The sequence below is a fragment of the Triturus cristatus genome, chromosome 4_1, assembly GCF_964204655.1.
Source record: "Triturus cristatus chromosome 4_1, aTriCri1.1, whole genome shotgun sequence".
Taxonomy (NCBI): Eukaryota; Metazoa; Chordata; class Amphibia; order Caudata; family Salamandridae; genus Triturus; species Triturus cristatus.
The window spans coordinates 222,008,701-222,032,685 of NC_140585.1; the positions used below are offsets into that span (position 1 = coordinate 222,008,701).

Genomic DNA, 23,985 nt, shown 5'->3' on the forward strand with positions numbered 1-23,985 from the left:
ATTCTTTGTGGATGGATCATGTTTGAGAGGTAACAATGGCACACAAAGAGCAGCTTATGCCATGCACGCTGTAAAAGATGTTGTCGAAGCTTCAAGGCTTTAGAAAGCCACCTCAGCACAAGTTGCCAAATTTATCACCCTTACCAGAGCGTGCAGTTTAACTGCACAAATGAAAGTCACCATTTTTACAGATAGCCAGTATGAGTTTGGTGTTTTCCATGATTTTGGGGATTTCTCACCTCCTCCAGCATTCCTATCAGAAATGGTGCCTACATTGGGGCTTTGTTGGAGGCTTTACAGTTGTCAAGAGAGATTGCAGTGGTGAAATGTGCAGCTCATCAGAGTTGTAATAGATATGTAGATTCAGTTGCTAGCTATTGTGCTTTACAGGCCTGCACATTCAATGGGATTTTCACATGTGAGTCAGAAGGGGAGAGTTTCTTTAAGATGTTGATGAAAGTCACTAATAAATGGGACGAGTTGAAAAGGGTGCAGGGAAATGTGTCAGAAGCAGAACAAAACAGTTGGGTAAAAGCAGATTGTGAGAAAAATGCAAACTATATTTGGATGTCGGCTGATTGGAGACCAGTATTACCAGACAATCTGTTGCTTTCAATGACACGATATTACCATGGATATACACATTAAGCAGGGATTCAATGGTGAGGCTTTCACAGCAAAGTTGGTACAACCCCAGATTCCAGATGTTAGCAGACATCTGCCGTAGGTGTATGATATGTGAACAATTGAATGCAGGAAAGACAACATGCGTCTCTATGACACACACAGGGAGATCAGGTTGTCTTTTCAATAGGATGCAGATGGATTTTATTAAAATGTCTATTCACAACAAGCTGAGATATATCCTGGTGATCGTGTGCATCTTATCAAGATGGGTGGAGGCCTACCCAACAGAAGACACAATAGTCTCACTGTAGCAAAACTGTTATTACGAGAATTAATACCCAAGTTCAGAATGTTGATTTCTCTTGCGTCAGATAGAGAAATGCACTTCAATATCGAAGGATTGAAAAAGATCTGCACAGCCCTACAGATTGAACAAAGATTACACTGCAGTTACAGACCAGAAGCCTCTGGTATCGTAGAGCAGCTTAATGTTAAATCTAGTTTGGCGAAATCCTACACTTCAACATCTCTAAAAGTCAGATGTATTACCTTTGGAGTTGATGAGCATTCAAAGTAAGTCAGACAGGAAAACAAGGTTGTCTACCCATGAAATACTGGTTGGGCAGGGCAATGAGATTACCTGCAGTTCCTACAAATGCAACTTTGAATATTGCTGACGATATTATCTTGGCCTACTGCAAGGTATTGGCTGATGGTGGTTTATTTTATCTCTCATCAAATTTCAGCTGCAACACAAAATCCACATCAAGAACAGTGCCACAACGTCAATCCTAGTGTTAGAATCCGGGTTCTCTGGTTGGCACAGGTAGGTACTTGTGACAAGCAGGGAACCTTTCCTCTAGTCAGGGTAAGGGGGTACACTCCTAAAACAACCCCTGCTCACCCTCTAGGTAGCTTGGCGCGAGCAGACAAGGCTTATCTCAGAGCGTTATAGGTTAAGCATTTGTGAACACATACAGTAACCAAGTGACAACACTACAAATGGAAACCACACAGGTTTTTATATTAAAAATAAGGATTCTTTATATAGGATTATCACAAGACCATTAAACGATTAAAAATACACAATACGGTTGCTTTAGTTGGTAGAAGATTGCTTAGTTTCTCTTAAGTTCTTAAATGCGACACTTTAAGTCAATGTACTTTAGAAGCGACACGCAGGGCAACGAAAGTGTTGCAGCGATGCAGATGTGTTGAAGTTCTTGGTGCAAAAGAAATAAAGACGGGATCTTCCAGATGCGTTACGCTTCTCCGATGTTGCGAGAAGACTCGACTCAATGCGTCAGCTACAGCGGCGTCACCTTTGACGAGATGCGACGACAGCGGCCTTGGCAGTGGCCCTCTCTCCGACGTTGCGAGGCGCTTCCGCTCGATGCGATGCTGCAGCGGCAACACCCCTTCTGCGAGATGCGACGACAGCGGCTCCGACGGCGGCACGCTTCTCTGTGGATGCGAGGCGCTTTTTTGGATGCGGTGCAATGAAACAACTACGATGGCTGCGATGGCAACACGCTTCCTCCTCGATGCGAGACTCTTCTCTTGATGCGGTGCAATGGGTCAGCTGCGATGGCTGCGATGGCGACACGCTTCTTCGGCGTTGCGAGACACTTCCGGATGATGCGGAACGCTTCCGCTCGATGCGATGCTGCAGCGGCGACACTCTCTGCGAGATGCGACGGCAACAGCTCCGACGGCGGCGCGCTTCTCCTCCTTGCGTCGCGCTTCCAGCTCAGAAGGCCCAACAACAGCAGCTGGCACTTCCAAAAGTAGTCGTTCTCCTCTCCTTCAGCAGCAAGGCAACCACTGCAGGCCAATCCCCCAGGTCAGGGACAGTACTCCTCCTACAGCTTTTCCAGTTCCTTCTCCTCTGGCAGAGGTTCTTCTTGTTTCAGCAGGATCTAATTTCTTGGGAGCAGGGTCCCAATACTTATACCCCTAATTCCTTTGTTCCTCTGGGGTAGAGGGGCCCTTGCCCAGTCCAAACCAGTTCTTGAGCACTCTGTTGACATGACTCTGCCTTTCTATTCAGGGTGCAGGGCAGAGACATCAGCCGCTCCGCAGGAGGTGGAGCCAGCATTGTGGTAGCAGAGCACAACCCTATTCAGAGCCCAGGTGTACTCCTCCCACCCATCTGACTGCCAATCTTCCTATTCACCACCAGGCTGCCTAGCCCTGCCCCTCTGGGTTTCCCCAGCCCTGTCACTCACACAACCAGACAGGCAGATACACATCCTAGCAGAGGCGGGCTGAAATGGTCAGGCAAGCAAATACCAACTTTCTAAAAGTGGTATCTGCAAACACAGAATATTAAAATAAACTTTACTAAAAGATGTATTTTATTATTCTGAGTTCAGGCATACTAAACTCGAATGTCTACCATGTTCCCTGGGTCTGTTAGGATCATAGAATGTAACAATTCTGACAGCCCATTCTGGCCTATGGAGAACAGGTAGCCTTACAATAGTGAACAACGAAAATGGCTGTAATTCACTATTAGGACATGCCACACACATCAGGGCTTGTCCTACCTTATGCTTACAATGCACCCTGCCGTTGGGCCTACCATAGGGGTGACTAATATGAAGTTAAGGGAAGGTTTAGGGACTGGGAAGTGGGTGCACTTGCCCAGTCAGCATGACAGTACCAGACTGCACGCAGGTTCTGCAATGGCAGACCATAGACACATTTTACTAGGCCGCTTCTGTGGGTGGCACAACCAGTGCTGCAAGCCCACCAGCAGCATTTGTATTTACAAGCCCTGGGCACTCCTGGTGCACTTTACTGGGGTCTGACAGTAAACCAAATAAGCCAGTCATGGAATCCAACCAACCTATACATTTTAAATAGGGAGCACTTGCACTGTGGCACTGGTTGGCAGTGGCACAGTGCTCTGAGCAGCTAACACCAGCAAAACACATGAGGCACAGCGACAAAAAAGTGGAAGGGAGACTCATGCCAAGGTGCCAGGTCTAACACCTAGTGATTGAGTTGTGATTAAGAAGCACGTTTGGAAGACTTGTCTTGAACCTAGATGCAAAGGTTCCCTTCCAGGTGATCCTGACTACAAATACTGCTGTTAAGTGTGCTGGAGTTCCAAAGTAGATTCGTGCCTCACACACCAAGAGAGTGAGCAATCCAGAAGAAGTTCTAGTGATCTATGATCCTGGACAAAGGGCACTGGTGACAGCACCACCAGTGGAGAGATCATCCGGACCAGTAGCGTCATTGCCAGTTCAACAGCTGGAAGAAGAGAGGGGTGAAGACCACCAAGCAGAGAGGCAAGTTCAAGTACCTGAAGTTACACAAAGTGTTGGTGAGATCTCTAAATAAAAAGAAGCCGAGATCGAATCACAAAGTGATAGTGCAATCAAAGTCGTATCTGCACAATCAATCAATCAATCAGCATTTGTAAGGCAAAACACTGTCACCCATAGGGGTACCTGGGCACTGCTTCTCCATTGAAGAGCCAGGTCTGAGTCTCTTTCTGAAGTCTGACAGCAAGGGGGCTATACGGAGCTGGGGGGAAGGTCTTTCCAAGTCTTGGCAGTGATATAGGAGAAGGAGCAGCCACTGCTGCAGCGGCGACAGATGCAGGGTCTGTGTGCGAGGGCGAGTGATGAGGAGCGCATGTCTCTAAAGGGTTGGTGGAAGTTCAGTTGATGGTTGAAGTAGGCAGGTCCTGGGTCCTGAAGGGCTTTGTAGGCATGTGTGAGGATCTTGAACTGGCATCTCTTCTGGATGGGGAGCCAGTGGAGGTCTCTCAGGTGGGGGCAATGTGGGTTCATTAAGGGAGGTCCAGGATGAGTCTGGCCGCAGTGTTCTGTTTGGTCAGGAGCTGAATGGAGAAGCTGGCTTTGAGGGCATTGCCGTGGTGGCTGGTGATGATGACATGAGTGACAATCTTTCTTGTGTTGATTGGAATCCATCTGAAGATTCTGTGGAGCATGCAAAGTGTTTGGAAGCAGGAGGAGGCGACTGAGTTCATTTGTCATTACATGGTCAGTTGGCTGTCGAGGATGATACTGAGGTTGTATGAATGGCCGGTCGGTGTCGTTGTAGGTCTGAGTTCTGCAGGCCACCAGCTGTGGTCCCATGCAGAGTTGTTCCTCTCGAAGATAAGTACTTCAGTTTTGTCGGGGTTGAGTGGGAGGCAGTTTTCTCTTATCCATTTGGCTATGTGGGTAATGGCTTTGCAGAAGTTGGTTTAGGCATTAGAGGGGTCCTAAGTGAGTGAGAGGATCAGTTGAGTGTTTCCTGCATAGGTGATTATATTGAGTCTGTGGAATCAGATGACGTCAGTGAGGGGGATCATGTAGATGTTGAACAGGATGGGGCTGAGGGATGATCCTTGTGGTATGCCGCATGTGATTTCTTTTGGGGCAGAGGTGAAGGGAGGCAGTTGGATGCTCTGTGTGCATCCTGTAAGGAAGGAGGTGATCCATTGGAGGGCGTCTTGCTGTATCCCTATGTTGTGGAGTCTGTTGAGGAGAGTATTATGGGAGACGGTGTTGAATGCCGTGGAGAGGTCAAGGAGGATCAGGGCCACAGTTTCTCCGCAGTCGAGGAGTGTTCTGATGTCGTCGGTGGCAGCAATCAGTGTGGTCTCAGTGCTGTGGTTGGCATGAAACCCATATTGTGAGGCAGCCGGTAGGTGGTTTTGTTCCAGGAATTCGATGAGCAGCTGGTTGTTGGCTTTCTCGTGTACTTTGGCTGGGTAGGTGAGCAGGGAGATCGGGCAATAGTTTTTGAGATCACTGGGGTCGGAGGAGGCTTTCTTTAGGAGGGGTCTGGCGTCCGCGTGTTTCTGTCTGTCTGGGAAGGTTGCTGTGGGGGTGGAGGTGTTAAGGATGCTGGTGAGTTGTGTGCTGATTGGGTTTGTTGTGAGGTTGTAGAGGTGGTGGGGGCAGGGGTCGGTGGGAGCCCCGGAATGGATGGAAGACATGATGGCTGAGTCGGTCAGGGCGGGAAGCGGAGACCAGGTGGTAATGATTTGGCTGATGTTTGCTTGTTGGCAGAGGTTGTTGGGGTTGAAGATGGCAAGTTGGAGGTTGAAATTGTTGTAAATGTTGGTGAATTTTCTGTGGAAGTAGTCTGGGAGGGTGTCGCAGAATTCTTCGGAGGGGCACAAGAAGAGGATCCAGGTGAAGGAACCAGCACCGGATCAAGAAGAACAAATCGACAAGCAGAATGGCCACAAAGCTATGTACATGGGAGTCTAAGAAGAAGTTCTTCAATAGCTTGAATTCTAGAAAGTATAACTGAAGAGACAGAGTCCAGTGACGACAGTGGTATAGAGCCAAATAGCCAAACTCTCAGAATATCAGAAAGAGCACAGGTGCCCTATCACAGATACCCAGCACCTGAATGGCAATACTACGTGAACACAGCTTTGGATTTCACTTTGGAAAACTTGTGCAACATAAATCCTGAACTATTCAAGCTTCCTTGAGAATAGAGTTTTGAGACTGATTTTAAAGATTATGACAAAGAAATGAAGGAACCTTAAGCCCACAAATTGAAGAAATTGATGAACTGTGCCTCTTAAATATTTGTTATTTTAGCTTTTTGTTTTACAGAAGATCAACCTAGGCCCGAGTGAGCTGTAAAAGGGTCGAGATAACTTATTTGAAAGAACATGGAGTAGGGTTAAGGATTGTCTGTCTATAAAATAAACTGCTGGAAACAAAAAGAAAAATGTAACTGCACATAAGAATCTACATACTAAAACCTGTTACAAGCTGCTGGATTCAAGTGTACTTTGTGTGATGCAAAGAGAATGTGTTACATTAGAAATAAGTGTAAATCAATTATGGGTTCAACTTTTGTAATAACAGTAATAATGATTTCCATGGTACTAATAGGATTTTATTTAAAACCAGAGTCAGAGACCAAAGCAAAGATAGTTACTAATTCACCTACACACATTACTAAGAAAGATCCATTTAGTTACTCATTTGTTAGATTATAAAGAATATAATGATGCAAATATCTGTTGACCTGAAGCAGTTGGCACGGAGTTGGAGATATATATTGTAAGATACGAATTGAACTGTAAATTAAATACTCATTTTCCAGGCTCATCAGCTGTCTCCCCCAGTCCCCTGGGACCAGACAGCAAAGACTCCACTAGATACTGGTGTAACTTCTCTTGTACACAATGAATCAGAATGTGACCCTCAAGGATTAAATCGTACAGCCCCTCATAAGTACTCACCTGGTTACCTTTAATCCAGCCACCTAGTGCCTTCACTGAGATGTCTACAAAGTCCAACCAGGACTGTGTGTTTACTTTCTGGGTGTCCCTGAACTTCATCGTGTACTGCTCTGAAGTAAGACCAAATTTCCTGACTAGACATTTCCTCATGTGTGAGTAGGATTCTGCCTCATCCCCCTCTAGGGTCAGGAGCCAATCCCGCCCAGCTACAGAGATCGACTCCCACAGGAGTGAACCCCACTATTTGGAGTGAACCCTTCTCATGCCAAGGGCCCTTTCAAATTCAGTCGGTCATTTGTCGATGTTGTCCCCTCTTCATACTTGGGAACTATCCCCTTGGGAATCCTGGGATCAAACCCACCACTCCTAGACATCTCAGCAGCTTCCTAATTTTTGCTGCCACTATTTCTTCTCCCTTCCTCCCTTGCCCACTTCTTTTTAGCTAGTTTCAGATTCTCCTTCTCTATAGATATAGAAGCTAAATGAGCCTGCAGTCGTCTCTCTTCAAAGGATAGCTGTGGTTCCTCTGGGGGGAGCCCTCCCTCCCTCCCTCCACCGGCTGGAAGTTTGAACCTGGTACTGGAAGTTATGGACATGTTGTCATCATCCTCCTCCTGGAGGTTGTAGGAGGGGTCAGTCTCCCCTTCACTTTCTCTCTCTGGAGCTGGATGTGCCTAGGCCTTACGGGACCTAATCAGTTCTGCCTTCCTAATCTTATTAGCATTAGGTGGTGCCCTGGACCTGCACTGTACACTGAGCTCAGCTACTGTGAGTTTAGACAGGGTAGCTAGAACAATCTCCATGGTATCCCCAATTTTGGGTCACAAAACAACTTTGCAAATCAGAGATAAAACAATTTTGAAAAATGTAAAATGAATTTAAAACAGTTTAGTTCAAATTTAAAAATGTAAAAATTCAATTTTTGTTCACGTTAATTTATGGATTTTTAAAGACCTTCACTAATTACTGTATGGTGTAGTTTAAACTCGGGTACTATTCACACCGCTGAAAATCAAATGTTGGAAGGTGGTTTATTAGGAGGTGTAGTAGTAATAAGGCCAGAATCACAATATAAGGTCCAGTCAAGATCTCAATAAATTATTCCCTTGCTCAACCTTTGGCAGCTGGCAACGAGCAGGCAGGTTTAACTTAGGAGACAGGTGTGTAAAGCATTTAAAAACACCAATACATTAAATAAATAAGAACAACCCACAATAACAATCCAACACCAATTTATAGAAATAGGAAATATTTTAATGTCTAAAAGGACTCCAAAATGACAAAAATACAATGTGGGGAAATGAAGATATGATTTTTTTTTAATTAAAGGATTTTAGTGCCTAAAAATGAAAAGCGCCAACTAGGGACATCTGGTCATGCTTCATCGGGACAAAGTCAAAGTTTGAGGGCTACTGTGATTGAGTGCAGGTCGGGTGCACTGAGCAGGAGGCCTTGGTCAAGTGTTTACCTTCCCACTTAGTTTTTTTTCTGGAGCTTTTTCTTTCGAGGTCGAGCGAAGTACCTCCTGAGACCAGTATCTGAGTCAACAACAGTGGCTTGGTTCAGTGTAAGGCCTTGGTGAAAACCTGGGAGTCTTGTTGATGACAGGAGCTGCGGAGCTTTCAGCGGGACAAACCTGAAATGCAGGCTGGGTTGCGTTTGGCATCAGAGGATTGACTCTTGACGACAAGTCGTTCAACTTATGAAGCTATGTCCGAAAAGTTCTCCCAACTTCTGGTACTTTTTCCAGAAGGTTTATTTGTGTATTCAAAGTGTCCAAAACACCAATACAAGGGTCTAGATGCTCTGAGATGGTCCTTAGGATGTTGGGACTATGTTTACCACAATGTGTCTGGCCAAATTCTTAAACGTCCACTGGAGGCTTTCCAGCTGGCTTCTTCTTGATGGAGATGATGCAGGTGGAGCTCTTTTAACCTGCTACTTTCAGGGAGCCCAATCATTCACTTTTAGAAGCAAGGCAAATTCCTTTGAGCTGTTGTCCCACTGTGTGCAGCAGGTGCAGTCAACCAGAGTACAATCCTTTGGGGTGCAGGCCAGGGTTGCAGCAGGGCGGTTCTTTTCTTTGTCTTGTTTCAGGCAGGGATCTGAGTTGCTGGGCAGCTCTCCCCATTTGTATCCAGTGTTATTGGGTGACAAGCAGAGGGGCATATTGTTGACCCAGTAAGCACTATTCTTTCAAAGTCCAAAATGGAGAAACTCTCTCTAAACCATTCCACGGGCGTGGCTAAGTTTCCCTAACACTCCCCTTCTAGCCCCACTGTTAAGCTAATTACTGGGGCTCCTGTCTGGCTGGGGTGGCAAGCTGTGGGGATGAGCTAGCGACCTGTCATTCCCTACTTTAAACATCAGTTTGGCTACTCCACCCCCATCTTGCCTTTTTTTCTGCAGCTGCAGTTCTCCTCCCACCAGATGCTTCCTTTGTCTCAGCCCAGGCCACTGCACACCTCATTAAGGCAGGTTGTCTCAGCCTGGCAGAGGCTGGCCAGTCAGAAAAGACGTGCTGGAAGGCTGGGTTTTGGCTCATCAGAAAAGCAAGTTCTATCACTTATTTTCTGTGATAGTTATAACAAATTTAACCCTGGCAAGTTCTTGGAATTATTTGAACTATCATTTTGTTTAGATGAAGTATGTTTTGAGCTCCCGCCAATCAATAGTTACGTTTTAAAGTATTTACATGTTAGCCTAAGGAGCCTATGTGATACAATGGGGGGAAAGAAGTTGGCAGTCTTTCCCTCACTAAAGCATATAAAACATCCTTTATAACGTTGTTAGAAATGGGGGTCTCTAGTTGGCAATGGCTGGCCACTGTCCAAGTAGGGACCCTTCTTCCTAAGTCAGAGTAAGCAGACTACACCCTTTAATAACCCCTGCTCAACCCTGTGGTAACGTAGCACGAGCCGATAGGGATGCCACACAGGTAGTTATAAAAAATATGTATCTTTATATATAGACAAGACCAATAACAGTAAGAATCCGCAATACTAGTAAATAGGGTTACTCTAAAAAGGCTGCAAAATAGTTCAAGGATTGCATAGAGGTGTTCAGTTCAAGGCAGTGGTCTCTACGACCCTTTTACTCACAAGATACCTGGATTCTGTAGCAAAGCAACAAAAATGTCGCTAAGGAGTTGTAGCGATGATTTTCCTGCCGCTAACCAGCGATGCGTTGAATCCTTGCCGCAAGGGAGGATGATGCGCTAGTCTGTGGGCAGGACAAAGTGACAAACTTCTGCACGCTAAGCCGGCGATGCGATAAAATCCTTGCCGCGAAGGGAGGATGAATCACCGAGCCTGATGTGTGTGCGATCTTGTTGCGATGAAAGAAAATTGCGCTCCGCAAGGGAGCGATAATCCTGGTGCGATGCGATGAAAATGGCGAACGCTCGGCGTCCGCGCTGCGATGTCGTGAAGCGATGAACTCGATACGATGATCTTTGGTTAGCGAGCGTTTTGAGGCCTGCTAACAGGCGATGCGATAATCTTCGGGTTAGCGAGCGTTTTCAGGCCCGCAGACAGGTGATGCAATGATCTTTGGTTAGCTAGCGTTTTCAGGCCCACCAACATGCAATGCGATAATCTTCGGGCTTAGCGAGCGTTTTCAGGCCCGCAGACAGGTGATGTGATGATCTCCGGTAGCGAGCACTCGGCGGCAGCAAAGCGACGATTTTCCTCACGCTCTCCAGCTGCAGCGGCTCGCTAACGGGAGTTAGCGACGATTTTCAGCACTCTCTTCTCCACAGTAGAACTAGAGGCCCTGGAACTCACAGGAGCCTCACCTGCACTTAGAAATCCTCGCTGGGAAGAAACAGGAGGCTGGTGGTGGAGTCTGATGTGCCTGAGACTCCTGCAGGAGGCTAGCTCTCTTCTAGCCTTCAAAGTCCTTTTCCTCTTCTTCCAAGTCCAGTAGTAACCACTGCAGGCCAGTCCAAGAACCAGCACAAGCACAGGGACAGTCCTTCTCCTGCAGATTCCTTCAGTTACACGGACAGAGGTTCTTCTTGTTGTCCAGGAGCAATGCAATTTGTAGGGGTATGGGCACAGATATTTATACCCCAAAAGTCTTTGTTCTCAGAAGCTACTAGTCACTGAACCCAGCCAGAACCAGTTCTTTGTTTACCAGGCTGCATCCTTCCTCTCAGAAAGAGGGGGTCTGTCATCAGATGCACAGTGGGAGGTGGAGCCAGCATTCACCTTGCCAGGCACAACCCTAGTCAGGTCCAGGAGCTACCCCTCCCCATACTCCAATACAGATCCCTCTATTCAACCAAGGTCTGACTCAGCCTGCTGTGTCCCTCCAAAACCAGACAGCCAACCAGACAGCCAATACACATAACAGCAGAGCACACTTGAAGGCTTAGACAAGAAAATACCTACTTTCTAAAAGTGGTATTTTCAAACACAAAATATAAAAATAAACTTCACTAAAAGATGTGTTTTAATATTCTGAGCTCAGGCATACTAAATTCGTTTTTCTACCATGTTCTGTGGGCCAGTTAGGACTATAGAATGTAATAGCCAAACCTCCCATTCTGGCCTTTACACAGGGAGCATTCGCACTGTGGCCCTGAATGGCAAAGACACAGCGAAAAATGGAAGGGAGACTCCCGCCAATGGTGCCAGGTCTAACAAACGTCCTTGCCTATAGTTGCAGAGTGCCCCACCCATGAGGCACCTAGTGAGACCTTAGTGGTAATATATATGTAAAAATAAAGTTGTTCAAGACTTTAGAAGTACCTTTAATTCCAAAGTAGAAGTTGCATATAATTTAATTTTAAAAGCAGCCTGCAAAGCAGGGCTGTCTTTAAACTGACAGTAGACATCACAGGTGTGCCCACTTAAGTTCATCAAAGCCACTGGGCCTCTAAACGTCCTGCCATATACTACAGACTTACAGGTAGGTTGTAATTTCCAACTGTAATTATATGTAATTACCATGTACCTTTTGCACAGAGCACTGGACCTGGGTCTGGTTAGCAGAGCCCAGGGCACACCCAGAGTCACAAAATCAGCCTCTAGTATTCAAAATGGGGGCAAAGGGGGGGGAGCACTGCAAACTGGTCTTGATTTCTCACAGCAGTGAAGTAATTATTTAGTAATAACTGATTCAAAGTGAGTCCATAAGAGGTTTAAGCAGTTTTTTTTTTTATTTCAGATTTTCAGTCAATATATGAACTGTAGCCAATGTGTTTTGTCTTTGGGTGTTTATCCCAATTACATTGTCTGTGGTGGAAAAGACACATACAAATCGTTTTGAACTATATCTTCACATGTTATATTTTGACTTTTTGTAAAGTGCACAGCTCACTCTTGAGGGTATACAGGCATGAGATGAGAGGGGACTGGGCTGGTCATCAGTGTCTTGTGTCTTGTGGAATCTAGGGAGTGGAGAGATGGCTCTGATGTGTAGGGGGAGCTTGAGGGGGAGGTTGTTCCAGGCTATTGTTTGGGTGTGAGGTACGAGAAGGTATAGCCTCTGTGGATTCAGAGTATGTCAGTGAGCAGAAGGACAGCAGAACATAGGTTTCTAGTGGGGTATTGGAAATTGATGCCGTTGTTAAGGTAAAAGAGACCTCGATTATGCACGACTTTATAACTGTTGGTGAAAAGTGTGAAAATTATTTGTTTGGGGACGAGGAGACAGTGGAGCTCTTGGAGGTCTGAGATGATGTGTGTGAAAGGTTGGAGCTTGAGTGTGAGTCTGGCTGCTGCGCTTTATATGCATTCCACGTGTGACAACTATATTATAACCACCCCCACTGCAAGAGCCATATCAAACACTATATTGTATCAGAGTATCCCAGAATAATTAAACTGTGATACTTATAACTGACAATTTTCTTTCTTAATCCATGAACTGCAGGCAGCACAGCAGAAGCTAATAAGTGCACACTTCTGACTTGTGCTTTGTTTTATGAAGGTGCTAGTTGTGAGGTATGAGTGCAGCCTAAGTCTGCACGAGAGTTAACATTTCCTTATTAAACTGATTGCTCCTGGGGGGCGTGGCTTGGATGCCGCGCAAGATGGCTGACTAGGTACGGAGCTCCGCCGCATCGATCACCTCACGGCGTATTTTTCCCGATGTAAACGGGACCGCTATTGAGCACCGTCGCCGGATTTGGCTGGCGGAACATTTACGGAATCAGCGGAGCAGCTTTTCACCGCTGGTGGAGCCGTTTTCGCCCTTCTCCGCGATGAATTCCCTGCCCCTCACGGAGCCGCCATTTTGAAGCTCTTCCGAACATCGGAGCCTCTGCTGACAGGAGCTGTCATTACACGATGTGTCACTGGACACCAATGAACTTTCAGACACCGACTTCATTTCAGGGGTGAGATTTATATATATTGCGCAAGACGCCTTTGCTGCATTTTTTCTCTCCTCCTCCACATTAGAGGAGACGTCCAAACGGCGCTTCACCCCTGACAACTGGATGTTTCCCGCCCTAACATGCTCACTGCTCTGAAATACTTTTTAGCCTAAATTTCTTCCTCATGACGCTATGGCATCAATGTTCTCTGAGACTTTCTGCCCGTTTCTCCTGTGCCTCAGCTACTTCAGGATGCTCCTTCCTGTGCTTCCTTTTTAGTCATCCTCCCCTTTTTGTACTCGTTATTTAGCACAATCTAATTCCCTGTCGCCTTTTCCACTGAGTTACGTCTTGGTGCTTCACCCTCTCTTTGGAGATATTTATGGAACATTTCACATGCACCTTTAGTCGCCTCACAGGGAATTGAGACTATATTGTCGCACGTTCATTTCCTTCTATGGTCAACTTACGCAAACCTAAATTTGTCTTCACACCATCGGGGAGTACTTCAGGAGCATCTTCATCTGATACAAATAGAGCCACTGCATCTGCGAAAATGACGACCCCAAAATCATCATTGGCTCATACTAACACCAGTAAGTCCTCCCCACCCGCTCCGGCGGGCAAGCGCCTCAAGCAAAATTCTCCTACCCCAGAAGACAATCCTTCACATTCTTCTACTGACCAAATTCTAGAGGAATTGCGTGCGCTGCGCCCATTTATTGAAAAAACGAGTTCAGATATGCAGCTTTTAAAGGATAAATGGGAAAATATGGATGCCCGTCTTTCTACTGTTGAACAGCACCTTCCTGAAGTTCAGTCCAACACACAACGTATAGACTCTTTAGAAAAAACGGTCCTCTCACTCCAAAAGCATACAGAGGATTTGGAAAATCGAAATAGGAGGAATAACCTCCGTATTTACAATCTGCCGGAAAATCTTGAGGGAGATAATCCAGTAACTTTCTTCACCACTTTCTTGCCGAAACTTCTGGACCTACCACCTTCCACCTCCATTAGTATACAAAGAGCCCATAGACTAGGTGCCAGAACGGGCTCCTCTTCAAAACCTCGTGGAGTCATCATTTTATTTCTGAAATACACAGATCTTTTACTGATTCTCTCAGCTGCGAGGAGTAAAAAACAAGTGTCTTGGCAAGGTCAACGAGTATATCTATCTCAGGATGTCTCTAACGTCACTGCCTCCAGACGTAAAGAATTTCTGGCTATGCGTCCCTCTCTGCGCGCCTTAGGAGCAAGATATGGCTTGTTTCATCCTTGTACTCTCAGAGTCACCTATCGAGAAAAGACTTGGTCATTTCAGGAACCTGGAGAATTAAGGAACTTTCTTCTTCTACACCGTGAGGAAGGGATGGACGCCTCCTCTTCTGCTTCGACCAGTGGCTGAATTGGATTTTTATCGTTTAACTTGTTTGTCTTCCTAATGGCTTGTCTTTGACTTCATGTATTCTCCTTACTTCCCATCTCAGTTTTTACACTCTCTTTTTGTATCTCTTCTCTCCTTTATCTGTTTCTGGCATCTCCTATATATCCTTATATTTCCTTTTTCTACTTTCTGGACTACTGTTTTTACGTCTACATGTTATTTAGGTTAACATTTTTCCCTTTTTTCTTCCCCAGACGGATATGTATCGGATACTCCTCTCAACACCTTGTCCCATTCCATGTTCCTTTGTGCGGTCTCGATGTGGTTTTCCTCCTGATCCTGGTCCGTACGTCTTGTAAAGCATCACCACCTCCCCACCTTCCCTATGTGTATTTTTTCTCTTTCAGGTATGTTTAATACAGTCATCCTTCTGGATTTGTACTGTCTTCTATGCATTCTCTCTTTTCTTCCTTCTTCCTTCCCCACTGATCTCCCTTCCCTTCTCCCATCCCTCTCCTCCTCCCTTTTCCTTTTTCTTCTTCCTTTTCTACCTGTTCTTCCTTCTTTCTTCTTGAAGAGTTTTACGGTTAATACTTCTATACAGTTTGAATTATTATTGCATGTACAGTATGCTTTTGCAATTCTTGATTTAGATCAACTTAGTAAGCTTTCACCTTCAAAGTTGTTTCATGGAATGTGAAAGGATTTAATCACCCTATCAAAAGGCAAAGAGTACTCTCCCACCTTTCCTCTTACAATCCAGATATCGCCCTTATCCAAGAAACTCACCTATCTGACATCGAATCTTTAAAGCTAAAGCGACTATGGGTTGGAACTGTTTTATTTTCACCTGCTTCTCAGAAAAAGAATGGAGTAGCCATTTTGATTCATAAGCGACTCCAGTGTAAAGTAGTTCTAGAAGAAAAGGATGACGAGGGACGCTGGGTCTTAGCTAAACTACTAATTAACAATATCCCACTTACGATATTCAATGTTTACGGTCCCACATGTTTTGACTCCTCTTTCTGGCCTTCCATTACAGCAAAATGTATTCAGCATAAAGATGATGCCTTTCTATTGGGTGGAGATTGTAACCAGATCATTGACCCATTTTTAGACCGAAGATCCTCTGTTCGTTTTTCCTCTCATAAACCACATAAACAATTCCTTGACACTATTACCCAAACTCACCTTGTAGACTCATGGAGGCTCACTCACCCAGACGTTATGGATTTCTCCTTCTTCTCTCCTCCTCATGCTTCCTTCTCCCGCTTGGATTATATCTTTCTCTCTTCATCTCTTTCTCAACATCTTATTTCTTCTTCTATTGAACCGATTGTTATCTCTGACCATGCTCCTACTATTACTGTTTTTGACCTTCTTCCTCCTACTCCTAAATCTTCTCGCTGGCGCTTCAATCCTTCTCTTCTTACTGATCCTCTTTTTTCCTCCTCTTTTCGTGCCTTTGCCTCTGAATTTTTTCATCTTAACTCTACGCCTGATACCCCACCTCATATTCTTTGGGATTCCTTCAAGGCCACAGCCCGAGGTTTTATTATTGATTTTGTCTCAAAAAAAAAGAAAAAATTCCTTCAAAAACGTAAAGTCACCCTTGCACATATTAAATCTCTGGAACATCAATTCTATACTTCCTCCGATAAGATTATGTCTCCTGAATTGTTTAAGGCTAAGATTGCCTTTAACAAACTTACCACAGACTCTGCCTCCTCTTTTCTTCTCCGGAGCAGCGCGCGATTTTATGGAGGTCGAAATAAATCAGGTAAACTGTTAGCCAACTATTTAAAATCTCGTAAAGAACGTACTAATATTGATTCTATTTATTCCCCATCTAATGTACTTCTTCATACCAATGCGGAAATTTTGGAACAATTCCACTCTTTTTATGAAACTTTATATACTCCGGAAAACCCTCCCACCCCAGAGCTCATTCAATCCTACTTTGACAACATACCTCAACCAGATACTTCCCACCTTAATATTTCGGCTGTTGACTCTGATCTTACGATTTCGGAACTGTCCTCTGCTCTATCCTCCCTCACTAAAGGGAAAACTCCAGGACCTGACGGCTTCCCAGTTGAATTCTACCTACATTTCTCAGACCTTCTTTTACCTCACCTTCTATCTCTATTTCAGTCTTTTTGTTCTACTGGATCAGCCCAAGGCTCTTTTCAAGACGCTACCATATGCCTTATCCCTAAAGATGGTAGAGACCCTAAGTTTTGCAAAAATTATCGACCTATATCTCTAGTTAATGTTGACTATAAAATCTTTGCGAAACTATTAGCTCTTCGCCTTGACCCGCTCCTACCACACCTTATAGGGAAAGAACAATGCGGCTTTGTCAAGGGCCGCTTGACCTCGGATAATTCCAGACTCTTCCTTAATGTTTTAAGTAAAGCCCCTTCACTATCGATTCCCCTTGCAGCCATTTCAGTAGATGCTGAGAAAGCCTTTGACCGGGTTGACTGGTCTTTTCTTCTGGCCTCCTTAAAATGGCACGGCTTTAACCCTAAATTCATCTCTTATATTTCTTTGATATATTCTATGCCCAAGGCGTCTGTTCTTGTTAATGGTCAACTCACTTCCCCATTCACACTTCGACGTGGTGTTCGTCAGGGCTGTCCCTTATCACCTCTTCTATTTATTTTAGCGCTTGAACCTTTCCTTACCTCCATACGCAATAATTCATCTATCTCTGGATTCCCGTACGGAAAACGTCACCTTAAATTGTCTGCATATGCTGACGACATTCTTTTATTTATTTCTGACCCGCCTTCCTCAGTCCCCGCGTTACTAAACGAATTTCAGAAATTCTCCTTGGTCTCCGGTTACAAAATAAACTCGGATAAAACGGAGATTCTTCCTTTAACCAAACTTTGCCTCCCCCATTTTTTCACGGCTACTGGCTTTGCTTGGAATTCTACAAAAATTAAATATCTTGGCGTTCTTTTTTCTAGCTCTATATCCTCCTCCATTCAACTCAACATGAATGCAGTCATATCTAGGATAGACTCATTGCTCACCTCTTGGAATCCACTATTTCTTTCCTGGTGGGGCCGTCTTGACTCCATCAGAATGATGATTGCCCCTATTTTGATCTACCTATTATCTATGCTACCACTTCGTATCCCAAACTCCTATTTCCGTCGCATTGATTCTTCATTGTCCAAATTTCTTTGGAAACAGAAAAAAGCCCGCATATCCCTTTCCAACTTACGTAAATCTAAACTTAATGGTGGTACCAACTTTCCAGACTTTCGTCTCTACCATAAGTCCTTTTCCCTTCGACAGGCTTCCCGCTGGTTATCCCAGGAACCCTCCCCTTTTTCTCCCCTCTGGCTTTCTGTTGAACAGGAATTACTGCTTCCGTACTCTTTCCAAGAAGTAATTCGTTTTACCTCTAAAGCCCCATGCCTTAATCCCCTTTTATTCAAGCATACTCTTTCTCTTTTGCGCCCTTTAGTCTCCTCTGCCTCAGTAACGCAGGAATCCTTCCTACTATCGCCTATATGGCACAATTCACTTCTATTAATTAACAATCGACCTATTGTATGGCCTTCTTGGAGAGCGAAAGGTATCATTTGGATACGTCATCTTTTTGATGGGTCATCCCCTTGCTCATTTCCTGCGTTTCGGTCTCAATTCCACTGCCCTCCTTCTTTTGTAAAGAAATTTTCTATCCTTATGGAAACCATTCTAGATCGTTATTACTCTCTTCCCTCTGTAGCTTTACCTACCTCATCTTCCTCTCTCCTTACTGTCCTTTCTACAACTCCTAAAGCCTCCAGCATTTACCGCTACTTTTCAGCCCCCAATCCAGATCGTCTCAAATCAAAATTAGAATTGTCCTGGGAGACAGACTTACATTCTTCATGGCCGACTTCTCTCTGGGACAAAATATGGGCTCGTTCCTTGAAGATTTCCCGTACTGCCTCTCTCACTCAATCCCTATTTTTCTTTTACCACAGACTATACCTTTCTCCTCTTTCTATCTCTCGCTTTCAACCTGATGCTGTATCTAACTGTTGGACCTGTAATGCCCCTTCTGCGGATCTTTTCCACCTCTTCTTCTTTTGCCCCTCAACTCGTATTTTCTGGTCTCAGCTATTCTCTCGCCTTTCTCGCATTTTCAACCTCTCTATTCAATTTTCTCCTTCTTTAGTATTTCTTGGTAGCCTTTCAGTGGATTTAGACCTCCCCCCACATTCTTGCGGTCTTTTTGACCTTATGCTGGCTCTGGCATTACAGCATATTGTTTCTAATTGGAAATCTCTGAACAAATTGTCTCTCAATTGTTGGTGGAATCTTGTATGTCACTCACACAGACTTGATGTTGCCTTTGCTTCTTCCTGTAAACCCTCCCGAAATGTTGAATTTTACTGGCTACCTCTTACTCTATACCTTGATCAATCCGCCAAAAAGAGTTACTCTCCACTATCTTCAGATAATTTCAAGCCCCCTTGAACACATGTACTCTTGCCTGCAGTTCTTCATGATATTTTTCAGTCTCAATATTGTTATTACTTAGCTTTGTATTGACCTACTTCATACTTCTTTTTAATCCATGCAATTACTTATATGATGGTTTTTTACTGTACGCTTTGATTGCCATTGACTGTGTTTCCTATTATTGCTTACCCATCTTCTACGATCAATACCATGTTTTTGTTTTCTTCTCTCCTCCCTTCCCTCCCCTCCTTCCCTCCCCATTATTTAAAATGCTTTGTTTTTCATTGTGATATTAGCTGCTTCTATTTTCTTTATCCCATTTTATGCCTTTGTTCTCATATTGGCTGATGTCACCTTATTGTAATATTTATTTTTCTCTAATAAAGCTTTCAAACATAAAAAAAAAAAAACTGATTGCTCCTGGAGGAGTTCAGCATGACTGATTTTCTGTTTTCCTAAGAACATTAAAGCACATTGCATATGTTGCAGCTGACATTCAGACATAGAGAGACGTAGGAAAGTCACTTTTTCAACTGTGTTGTGTACCTGGGACCTTGCATCAGGAAAAACTATGTTATATGGATAGTTTTTAGTTCGCACTGCCCTGGTGTTTACCAGGTGACATTGATCGAAGCCTCTATATGTCAACAAAGGTGGATGTGTAAAATACCAGCTTTGTTTTGTTGTGTTGTGATTCATTCCCTGATGCCTGCCTGGGCTGCTTACCCAGATCTTGCTGGATTTTAATGCTCCTGACTATTCCCGTTCTTGGTTTGGAGTCCTAAAACTAGTGGAGTATCAAATTTGAAAGAGGCCTAAAGCAAGCAAAGATAATCAAGATAACATTATCTAAAAAGGAACTTTTGAAGCTTACCTTGTTTTGCAGCCGCTTTATTCTTTACCGAAGTAAGATGCATCGCCTGTGACCTGTTAAATGTGTTTGCTGAAGGTATAGGAATGTCTCAGACTCCTCCCCTTGACTCCTCCCCGTGGTTCAAAGTTGGCACTTGCATAGAAGTGTCCCAATAGTAGTGGAAATCATAGTCACAAGGTTAATTGATTGCATTCATGGTTTCTATTCCTGAGAAACTGAAGGTGTGCACCATATGAAATCAAGGGCCCTTATCTGCCAAAGGACAAAGTTCAGCGCCTGTTTTTATGTGCCTGCGTTGGGTACAGTGAATTAATTTCCGAGCAGTACTAGCTGCAAATAGAGCAATCACTAAAAATAATAACAGATTATATGAATTCACTTTACACACATCAAGCGCAAACAGGTGCCTGGCTCTGCACTGGGCCACTAAAGCCTATCATGATAGAGCTGCAGACATTTGCCTGCATTTTCAGTTAGTCGTGGCTATTTACCCGGCAGCTGGCCAAATAGTAGAAATGATTTACTATTTGGCCGGCAGCCGAAGAAATAGCAGAAAAGAATCACTATTAACCCAACATCTGGCTCAACAGTAGAGATTCTGCACTGTGTTTGCGGTGTTTGCCTGGCAGCTGCACAAATTACAAGGAAACTTCACTGTTTACCTGGTTACAGGCTAAATAGCAGAGGTTTTGTATTATTTGGGCAAAAACTTCACTTATTACTCAGCTGCTGGTAAACATGTACAATTAGGCCAGCAGCCATGCAACTAGCAAATAAACGTAAGTATGTGGCTGCTGGCTAAATGACAGAAATTATTTATTATTTGATCAGTAGTCTGGCAAGTACCAAAGAAGTTTCAATATTGACCAGGCAGCTGGCTAAATAGTAAAAATAATGTACTGTATTGCAGGTGACCTTGCAAATAACTTGAAAATAACCCTTATTATTCTCCTGGTGGCTGGCTAAGTAGTATAGAGTATTCACAACTTTGCCAATGGCCATGCAAATAGCAGAAGAGCTTCACTACTTATTTGATTGTTGTCTAAACAGCTTTATTTATTATTATGCTTTATGCAGATTTCAACAGGTACTAACAGCAAACAAGGAGTGTACACAATTGGCATCCATCTCATGAAAGTTCCTGATGTAATTCTATTGAATTTTCAATAAGTGGTCGCAAATTCCACAGATACATTTTGCAAATGGAATAGTATTTTGCAAACAAGCCCATCTACGAAACCGGGATTGCAAAATAACGTGTCTAATAATTATTAGTCAGTTGCCAATTTGCAACTTTCTGGGATTGGCTTTAAATACATAGATGGTGTGGCCTGTAAGGCACAGCAAGCCACTATCTCTATAACTGCATTCCAAAATAGAAAAGTATTTTTTTCAAAAGCAGCTTGTGGTCCTTAAAGGAACCAGTGCTGGTTTAACTATCTTTCAGTTTTGGAAAATGTCTTCCGCATGAAGTTGCTAAACTGATTGCAAAAGTAAAAGGGGTCCTAAGTAGACCCCATCTTCTTTGTAAATCAGTTACCACCCCAACTCGAGGATCATCAGTTCATCAGTGGTTTGCAACACCAATTGCAATCACACACTATAAAAAAAATCCTTTTCCATTTGGAAAGGGGTGGGATGAAACCCCTTTCATGAACTCTCCTATTTGCAATTCAGATACAATTGCAAATGTTCCTTTACTAGTCAAAATAATTTTCCAAATCATAAAAAGGGTTTTGTACATAATGATAAGCACTTTTGTTTTCCGAAACCATGTGATTTTGTGACACGAGGCCCTTAGTGCGAAAACTAACTTAGATGCAGGCACTAAGTTATAGGTTTAAAAGTCCTAAATGTTTGAATGTTTCTAAGGTATTTTGACAGATATGGCACAAAATGCAACTCCAGCACACCATCGGTGAAGACATAGCGACTTGGAAGGCTCTTTATGGAGTTGTCTTTTGCGCCACAAATACTTCTATTCCTTTATGTTTACCAGTAGTAGTGACTAATGATAAAGATGATTAGAACCTTTGCTAAATTAGTTAAGGCTTCTTACTCTTCTAAAGCTATGTACTTAATCTTACTCACAAAGCCATGGGAATTTATTAGGGTCAGATATAGGATTACCAGAAGGCTCCACGTTATAAGAACACCTCTTTGTCTGCAGCAAATCAGTGCATTCTGAAATTATGAGTTCTGGTTCAGTTCAATTAAACAAATCAGACTAAAGCACCTAAAAACAATGATTTGTAAAAGAAAAAAACAAGAAATGGAAATGTTGTATTCCAACAACATAGTGCCATCTAATATTTAGAGTGATTTTATCAAAATGAAAACAATTGCACAGGGCCCCTTATTAAGTGACCAACACAATATAAATGAAAGGCTTTATTCCAATCTCATGACAGAGGGAAATAAAACTATGTTCCTGATTTAGAGTTTCAAGATGGAGTTAACTCCATAAGAATGGCAGAGAGCAATACCTCGGTCATCCTAACGGACCTCCATCCCAATAAATTTAGAGTTGTCCGCTAGCCCTGTTTACAAATCTCTGCATTGACAGGAACTCTTGTCATGTCTGTTCCTGTGTATGCATGAAACGTTTGAAGGACATTACTGTCAGACATGACAGCTGGACAGCAGCCCTTTAAAAAATGTTTTGTCTTTAAAAAATTAACCCCCAAAGCAGGAGTTTTTTTTTTTTTTAACCAAAAAAATTAATAGTCCCACACACTGGGAGTTCTTTCCTAAGGTGAATGTGTCGTTATTTATTTCCAGTCCCTCACATCATCCAAGTGTTACTTTTAAAAGGGTAGATGGTATAAAGTCCTTCCTTTGATGGTCCCTACTATGTTGGGCCATCAGAGGAAGTATTCCTTCTAGGAGCCATATTCAAATAATTAATTGAACTGAATGTCATTGGAATATGAATGCATTTCCCCAGTAAATTAGAAAAAGACATATAAGCATCAAAGACACACGAAATGAAACTCATAGAGATTTTAATTCATTGACTTCATGACAAATATTGTAAGAAAAAAACACTAAATATCCAGAAGGCATTTAGTTACCTCCATTCTTGTGACCTACGGATCAATCCTTTCACAGTTCCACTTTAATACTGATTTTCCAGACCGGATGTTGATCCGCTATTGAGGTTTCAGAACTGCTATAGGGTGATTCTCTTCAAAATATATAGCTAAGTCACAGCATTTGTGTTAGGAGATGGCTTCCACAGCAGTAGCAATAGTGATGGCTCCATGCAGGAGTATCCAAAACAAGGGCGCAATGAAGCCATATGATCCGAGCACCTGACTGGCTTCAATAAGTCAATCAATCAATAGGATTTAGAAAGCATGGCTAATCAACCACCAGGGTGTCCAGGTTCTGAGGTCTGATGTTGCAGGATCTTCAGTTGAACGGCCAGGTCTTGAGTCCCTTCCTGAACTCTGAGAGAGAGGGAGAGGTCTTGAGGTGCAGGGGAAGACCATTCCGGTCCGTGACAGTGAGGTAGGAGAAGGAGCATCCTCCACTGGTGCTTCGGCGGATGTGGGTGTGTAGGCGAGGAAGCGGGAGATAGAGCGCTTGTGCCTGGTGGGTAGGTGGAAGTTGAGGCAACGGTGAATGTACACAGGTCCTTGATTGTGTAGGGCTTTGTAGGCATGGATAAGCATCTTGAATTGGCACTTCTTCTGGGTGGGGAGCCAGTGGAGGCTCTTGATGTGGGGGATGGTGTGGGACTACTTAGGGAGATAAAGGATGAGGCTGGCTTCAGTATCCTGAATAGTCTGCAATCTCTTCAGTAGGTGCTTGGTGATTCCAACATAGAGTGCGTTGCTGCAGTGCAACCGGGTGGCGATAAGGGCTTGGATGACGGTACATCTGGTCCTGATGGTGAGCCATTTGAAGATTTTCAGGAGGATGCAAAGAGTGAGGAAGCAGGTGGACAAGACTGAGTTGATCTGGCTTTTCTTGGTGAGTTTGCCATTAAGGATGATGCCAAGGTTGCGGGCATGGTCATTCGATGTGGGTGATGGTCCTAGTTCAGAGGCCCACCAAGAGTT

General features: G+C 43.8%; 1 protein-coding gene across 1 annotated transcript in view; it reads right to left on the minus strand.

Annotated features, from left to right (window-relative positions):
- The window catches only part of LOC146854125 (interferon-induced protein with tetratricopeptide repeats 5-like), a 48,282-nt gene extending 28,296 nt beyond the window's left edge, over nt 1–19,986 (minus strand). The window contains exon 1 of the mRNA XM_085651897.1: nt 19,919–19,986. The gene's annotated coding sequence lies outside the window, so the exon portion shown is untranslated. The remainder of the gene's footprint in view (nt 1–19,918) is intronic.
- Nucleotides 19,987–23,985: the final 3,999 nt, after the last annotated feature.